The sequence below is a fragment of the Belonocnema kinseyi genome, chromosome 3, assembly GCF_010883055.1.
Source record: "Belonocnema kinseyi isolate 2016_QV_RU_SX_M_011 chromosome 3, B_treatae_v1, whole genome shotgun sequence".
Taxonomy (NCBI): Eukaryota; Metazoa; Arthropoda; class Insecta; order Hymenoptera; family Cynipidae; genus Belonocnema; species Belonocnema kinseyi.
The window spans coordinates 74,299,331-74,306,028 of NC_046659.1; the positions used below are offsets into that span (position 1 = coordinate 74,299,331).

A 6,698-nucleotide genomic window follows, 5' to 3' on the forward strand; every position below is an offset into this window, starting at 1 on the left:
GGGGGGGGGGTGGCTAGCGATATTTTTCTAAATTAATTAAATTTTTTCAAATGTATCATACCTATATTTCATAACTTTAAATGCACTTAAAGGCGCCACCACTAAAAAATTTGGAGCTAGCTAATTAAAAAAGATGTCATATTATGGAGGGAGGGGCAATGTAATGCAGATGTTGAATAGTCAACAATGATGGGCAATATAAAGTTAAGAACATGGATTCATCCGTCTTCAAACGCGCTCATATGCGCCATACAATTTTTTTCGAAAATCATGAATATTGCCCACGATATGGAGGTAACAAAATCTTACGAATGATGACCAACAAAATAAAAAGTTTTCAATCCGCATTGATGAAGTCACTTTCCTATGGGGTTTTAAATGCGCTCTTATGCGTCACTTTCAAAATTGACAAAAAACCATAATCAACCCACTGACTAGTACTTGTTACGATCCACCATTCGATGGTGTCTCCAAATAAATTAAATTGCAGTACAAAAATTTATAATGATCTCATGGATAGGATTTCAAATGCGCTCATATACAACACTTTCGAAGTTGCCAAAAAACCATAATCAACTCCCTCATTACCAATCGTTACTGGTCTGTCGCCCGTAGATATCTCAAAATACCTAAATTGCACTATACAATTTTATAAGGGGCTTTTTGTACAGGGTTTCAAATACTTCTATTATTTATTTGGACAACCACTACCCCCCTCTCCACTTTGATCGCTGATATCAACGATAATTATCGTTGTGGCGCAAATATTTTTCCCTATGGCGCATATGAGCGCATTTTATGATCTTCAAGATCCTGCGATTTCAATTTTGAGTTTTCAAATGGGGGGGGGGTAACTTTAATTATTTGGGGTGAAATTCAGTGGGCTATAGAAAACTTAAAAATTAATAGAGGGGGGGGGGGCTGGTGTAACTTACCTTGCATGTTATCGTGCTTCAAACGCGAAATTTCATTTCTATTATCAAATGGCATTTAGTTGTCTGAATCAGTAATAAAAATAGATCATTTTCAAACGCATTACAAACGCTACTTTCGTTCGAAAAATTGCATCCTGAGTTCGTCGCAAAGCGCTTAAGTCGAATGGCCAGACTAAAGACTCCATACCCAGCGTTGCAATTTGGCACTGATCAGCCAGTTTATGTCAAGCAATCTAAAGCACTTTTTACAGAATTCTCCTTTTCCCCTTTTCAAATTTCTACACCGGTTTTCAGGTACGAAATTCGGAACAACCAGAATAACTGCCAATGGTGACTCGACGATCATGTTGAACCAGATCCCAAACCATGTAGTTTGGCACGTATTCTACATGAACTTAATTTAAATTTAAACTGTTTCAACAGCCAAATAACTACCGATGGTGGGCTGACGATTCAGGTGCACTAGATCACGCACTAATTAGTTTGGAACATAGTCGACGAGAATTTTATTAAAATCTTAAATGATCCTGTTAAATAGAAATTCTGAAAAAATTCATAAACAATGTATAGTAGTTTCCTGATCGATTTTAGCAAAAGAGTTTCTATAATTTTCTCGGTTGCTTTTGAGTAACCTGCAACTCAGAATCACCTTACGAGATGCGAAACAGTCGACTTAGTTCTGATACGCACATTGATTTTGCGGAATTCTATGCTCGTTGTCTGAAAATTAAGAAAATCAAAAATAATAAACGTTGCTTCGCTGATACAGTGGCGTTTCATGGGTTAAAACATTTTTTTTGATAGGACATTTTATTTCGCTTTTATTTATGAAAAATACTGTAAAAAAATAAAAAATTTAAATTATAAGTAAACATAATCAGCTTGTAGGAGTCCTAAAGAAGGGTTTTTAACCGTTTTTGATACTACTCGTCGAGTTTGTTTTATGTATCCAATACAACATGAAAAAGAGCTCACAAATTAAAATTTTGAACTAAACGATGTAAGGTACGGAAAAATGTTCTGGGGAGAAATTGGAGGTTTTTAAACGGACCTACAACATTTCTTGAAATAGTTGTTGACGCATGATATTAGATCAAAAATCATATATAGAAAGTTCCTATTTTTAGGATAACATAACAGTCAGGCACGAAGCGCGAGTTCCATGATAAGAATTTTCACCTCAAAGGCTTCAGAGCTTTTAGCAAATTAATCTTCAACTATACTCCATTATGCAGAACATTTAGAATAATATAATGTATAAAATAACTGAAATCCAAAATAGATGTTTTTGATAAGTTTCATTCATGCAGTATGTAATATAGGCAGAAAATTATGTATGTATGCAACTATTACTGATAAATACTTATCATAATCGCCTAATACCTCATTATATAATAGAATCGATGTTTATGAAAAACCCGGAATGGCTATGTTTTAGTTATTCACAAATTTGCTTTTCAAAACTTTATAAAGAAATTAATTTTACCGTTTAGTATCCCTAAAACTGAATTTGGAAACATTGATCTCATATTATAATCTTAATATATTACAAATTAATCACAAAAGAATAAAAGAAATCGCAAAAAGAGTTTAGTGAAAAACAGAAAAAAAGTGTTTAAGGAAAGTCGAAAACGGATCATATTCTTAAAAAATGGTTATAGTCAGAAAAATATTTAGGTATGGAATCCTTTTGTACATAATAGATTTCATGTTGATTAAAAAAAAAGGAGGACTGTATTTGAATTCTTCACCATTTTTCTAAAAACTATATATAACATATAGGTTCTACCGTTTAAGTACCTCCAAACCACAATTAGGAAAAAGATTTCAATAACAAAGCAAATAACCTTTTATTCTTGAAGAATTTATTTTTCATGAAAGCGATTTTTGCTTGTGAATAAAAAAGATGGTAGAAAACTTTTGAAAATTTCAAGATATTCTACAATAATTTAAAGAAGAATCGAATGCAAATTTAACCTTGTAAATTACAAATTAAATAAAAGAATTTGTCTATGAATCACATATATTGATATTGCGAGTGCACTTTTTTGTAATGGGATTATGATACTTAAAAAATTTTTCGATTTCCTCAAAGTACGTTTGAATTTGAAGTTTTTTACATTATAAAATGAAATTTTCGATATTTGCGTACCGTATTTTTTCTTCTCAGACGTCAAAAAATTAGAAAAATAAGGAAATTTGGTGTTGTAGTCTACTGTGTTGGAGAATCTTCCATTTCTTCCGTTTGCTTCTGGAGGACTCACATTTAAATATTGATATGCACATATACATTAAAGGACGAATTTTTCTACTGTATAGTATTTATTTCTGTATTAGTTGCTTTAAGCATTGAAGCTGTGCATTTAAGCTGTGAATTATTTTCAAATTAAAAGCAAAGTTTTTAAATAAAGTCATACGATTTCAGATAGACAGAATATTTTAAAAAGTGAACTGCTGTAAAGATGAAAATATCCACTGTCATAAAATTTTATCTCAAACAGCATGGATTTTTTTAACTCGCTCATCTATTATCATAATCTAAACATTGTTCTATTTTCTAAAATTATGTGCTTGCATCATATGTCACGTACTATGCAGGCACATAATCTTGTAAAAATTTCGTGCAAAATATTATCTACCTTAAAGAGTCATAAATTATTATTTCAGGGAATATTTAAGTATTCAAGAATGTTTTTTTGGCAACTCGTATTGAGAAAATGTTTACAAGATCCTTTTTGTTCGCAGAAAAGTTCTCTAAATTCATGATACATAACAGAGTAAAATCAATATTTTCAAAAATATGGAAATTGGTTTATTAAAAATGTTTCATTTTGACCATTTCTGGGCATTCAGAGTTCACTGTTGCTACCAGCTGAAATTAAAGCTTCTTGTTAGTGCTTATTTATTAAAAAATAGAAAAAATTTCATATTGTTGTACCGTGCTTTAATTATCAGCGATGAAGAAATAAGAAAAATCCAAAATTCTATTCTTGGTTTTTGACTTATTTGCTGGAAGATTTTGTTGTCACCTATTTATATAGGAATCGTAAAATAAAATATAGGTGGTATTATCCCTTTTTTGCTTCCACCGCTGAAAAAGAATAGGAAACCCTAAATTCTTGTACTGCTTTACTGATACCTTTTGTTATCTTTCAATTTTTTCCAATGGTAGATAACTGTTATCGGCTTTGAGTAGATTTGCGTAAGATTATATTTTCTTCAGCAATAAAATGAGAACGATGTGATTATTAACTCTGTCGGACGAGTTTATTGAATTTAAACCCACGTTTGGGAAGCATATCGTTTCTATCATCAGGGAAACCAAATAAATAGAATACATTGACAATTAGTAATAAATTTTTAATGCTATCTATTTATTTGGTCCTCCTGATGATGGAAACAGTATTTTTCCAAAACGCTGGGTTAAAATTCAATAAAATCGTCTGACGGAGTTGAAAACAACGTCGTTCACATTTTGTTCTTGTATTGGTTTCTTAGACGTTAAAGATCTTCTCATGTTTATATTTTCTCGTAACATAATTTTGTTTATCATTAAATTAATCTGCCAAATAAATTCCTTTCTTGTTTTCCTCTTATTATAGGGGGTATTCATTTAGCCTTCCGATTGTTCAATGAAAATAAAAAGAATTCTACCATCTGGAGTGGATTCAACACCTGGTGATGGAATATTGTATTTGCAAGATAATGTTTATAGTCGTCAACATTTGTATTTTTGGTTGTCCAGCGTTGAGTCTTTTTAAAGTTAAAATATTCAAGTTTCCAAAATATCAAAAGAACTCGAAATTTGGTTGATAAGAAGGTTTTATAAAATATGTATTTCTATGAATAAATGTGTACACAGCCAGACATATGTTTTTTAATAAATTGATGCTAATTAACTTAAGTTTTAAATGAGGATTTAATTAGTCATACATGTTATGCTCGCAGTAATAAATAATTTAATAAAATATAAAGTCAATAACGAATGATAATTCTGTAAAATGGCAACAACAACAAAACTTTTCTTCGATTTACCGTTCACCCATAAAATATAATTCACTTTTGATTTAAATTTCCACATTCTAATTATAGATTTATTACGGATAAACCTGAAACTTGTTTAAAAAGTAAACATTCTTTTGAATACATAAATGCATTTTCAGATTTCTCCTATAATTCATCATTCTGCCAAATTTAAAACTTTTATTATAAAATCTCAAAATATGGTGGCTACAAGTAAAATCATCTGTCGATTTGATAAGTAAACAAAAATGGTAAATTCATATCTTTAGAGTATTAGCGATCTCTGAATTATGCCTTTAATAGAAGAGAAGATTATAAATCCATTTTATTTTGGCTAAAAATTGTAATATGGTTTCAAAATTTAAATATTGAGAAATAAGCTCAAGTGGACTCAAGCCCAGTGTATTCATCACGCTTCGCTGACTTACTCTTCAATTTCTCAATCGAATAATGCCTAAATATCATGACCCTCAGTTTTGCTATATATATAGATTTGAAAATTAGGAAATTGATTGGAACAAAATTAACGCTCCCGTAAAAAAACCAAGACATATCTGGATTCGTCTCAGCCGTATCTCAAGGATCTTTTCAAATTATGCAGAAGGAATATGTTTAATTAATTATATTGTTATACATTTTTAAAAAATGTCCTTATATTTTCATCTCTAATAATAATTTCATCATGCGTTTAGAGCATTGTTTTGCGAACAAACAGGATTTCGTAATAATTCTCTGAATACAAATTATTAGGAAAAACAAGTTTCGTAATATTTAAGTGGCCCCTAAGAGAATAATTTATGAGTCTTTAAAGTAGATAATATTTGATACGAAATTTCTACAAGGTAATGCGGCTATATAGCACGCGGCATATGATTCGAGCACATAACTTCAGAAAACCAAACAATTTTTAGGTTATTAGGTTATAAAAAACAAACATGCCGCCAAAGATTAACTTTTTTAATAGTGAATACTTTTATCATGACAGCGGTTCAGTTTAAAAAAATATTATTTCTATCTGAAATCGTATGATTTTATTTAAAAACTTTACTTGTAATTCAAAAATAAATTACAGCTTGAATTATGGTTAAAGGGATAAATTTGTATTCCTTATATGTAGCTACATACCATAAGCTTTAATATAAGCCTTCTTCAAATAAAATCAAACTAAAAAAAAAATGTCAGCTTTGTAGCATTAGAAATAAAATTTCACCTATTTTTAAAAATGTTCTCATAACTGGTGACAAAAAAATTACACTTGAATGATGCAAACATCATTTCTTATATGCAGAGTTATGCAATATTATTTAATTTAAGCCATCTTCCAAGCCAATGAAACAAAAAATCAAAATTTCCTTATTTTTCTAATTTTTCAGCCACTAGCGAAGAAAGCAATAGTAGGTAGTAGCAAACTTTATTTTATAATGCATGTGTTTATTTCAATATTTAAATGTGAGTCCTACAGAAATAAACGAGACAAAGAAAGGGGTTTCAGGATAGTAGTATATAAAACGAAATTTTCTTACTTTTCTTATTTTTCAACATTACTCAGGTTTCCAAATTTTCATCTTATAATCCTCAAAACCTCGCTATTAATATATATAATTCGGAGATGTCATTAATTTTATTCTTCATTTAGGAGATTAAATTAGCTTTCGATTTTCAAATCAATTGTCGTGAAGTAACTTTGAATTTTTAAGCTTTGTCCGAATATTTATAAATTTGTATATCGTTCCTCAAATA

The 6,698-nt window shown here is 30.0% G+C and overlaps 1 long non-coding RNA gene across 1 annotated transcript in view; it reads left to right on the forward strand.

Annotated features, from left to right (window-relative positions):
* The window catches only part of LOC117169196, an 81,528-nt gene extending 76,757 nt beyond the window's left edge, over nt 1-4,771 (forward strand). The window contains exon 3 of the long non-coding RNA XR_004466627.1: nt 4,538-4,771. This is a non-coding gene — a long non-coding RNA (uncharacterized LOC117169196). The remainder of the gene's footprint in view (nt 1-4,537) is intronic.
* The last annotated feature ends 1,927 nt before the right edge of the window (nt 4,772-6,698 follow it).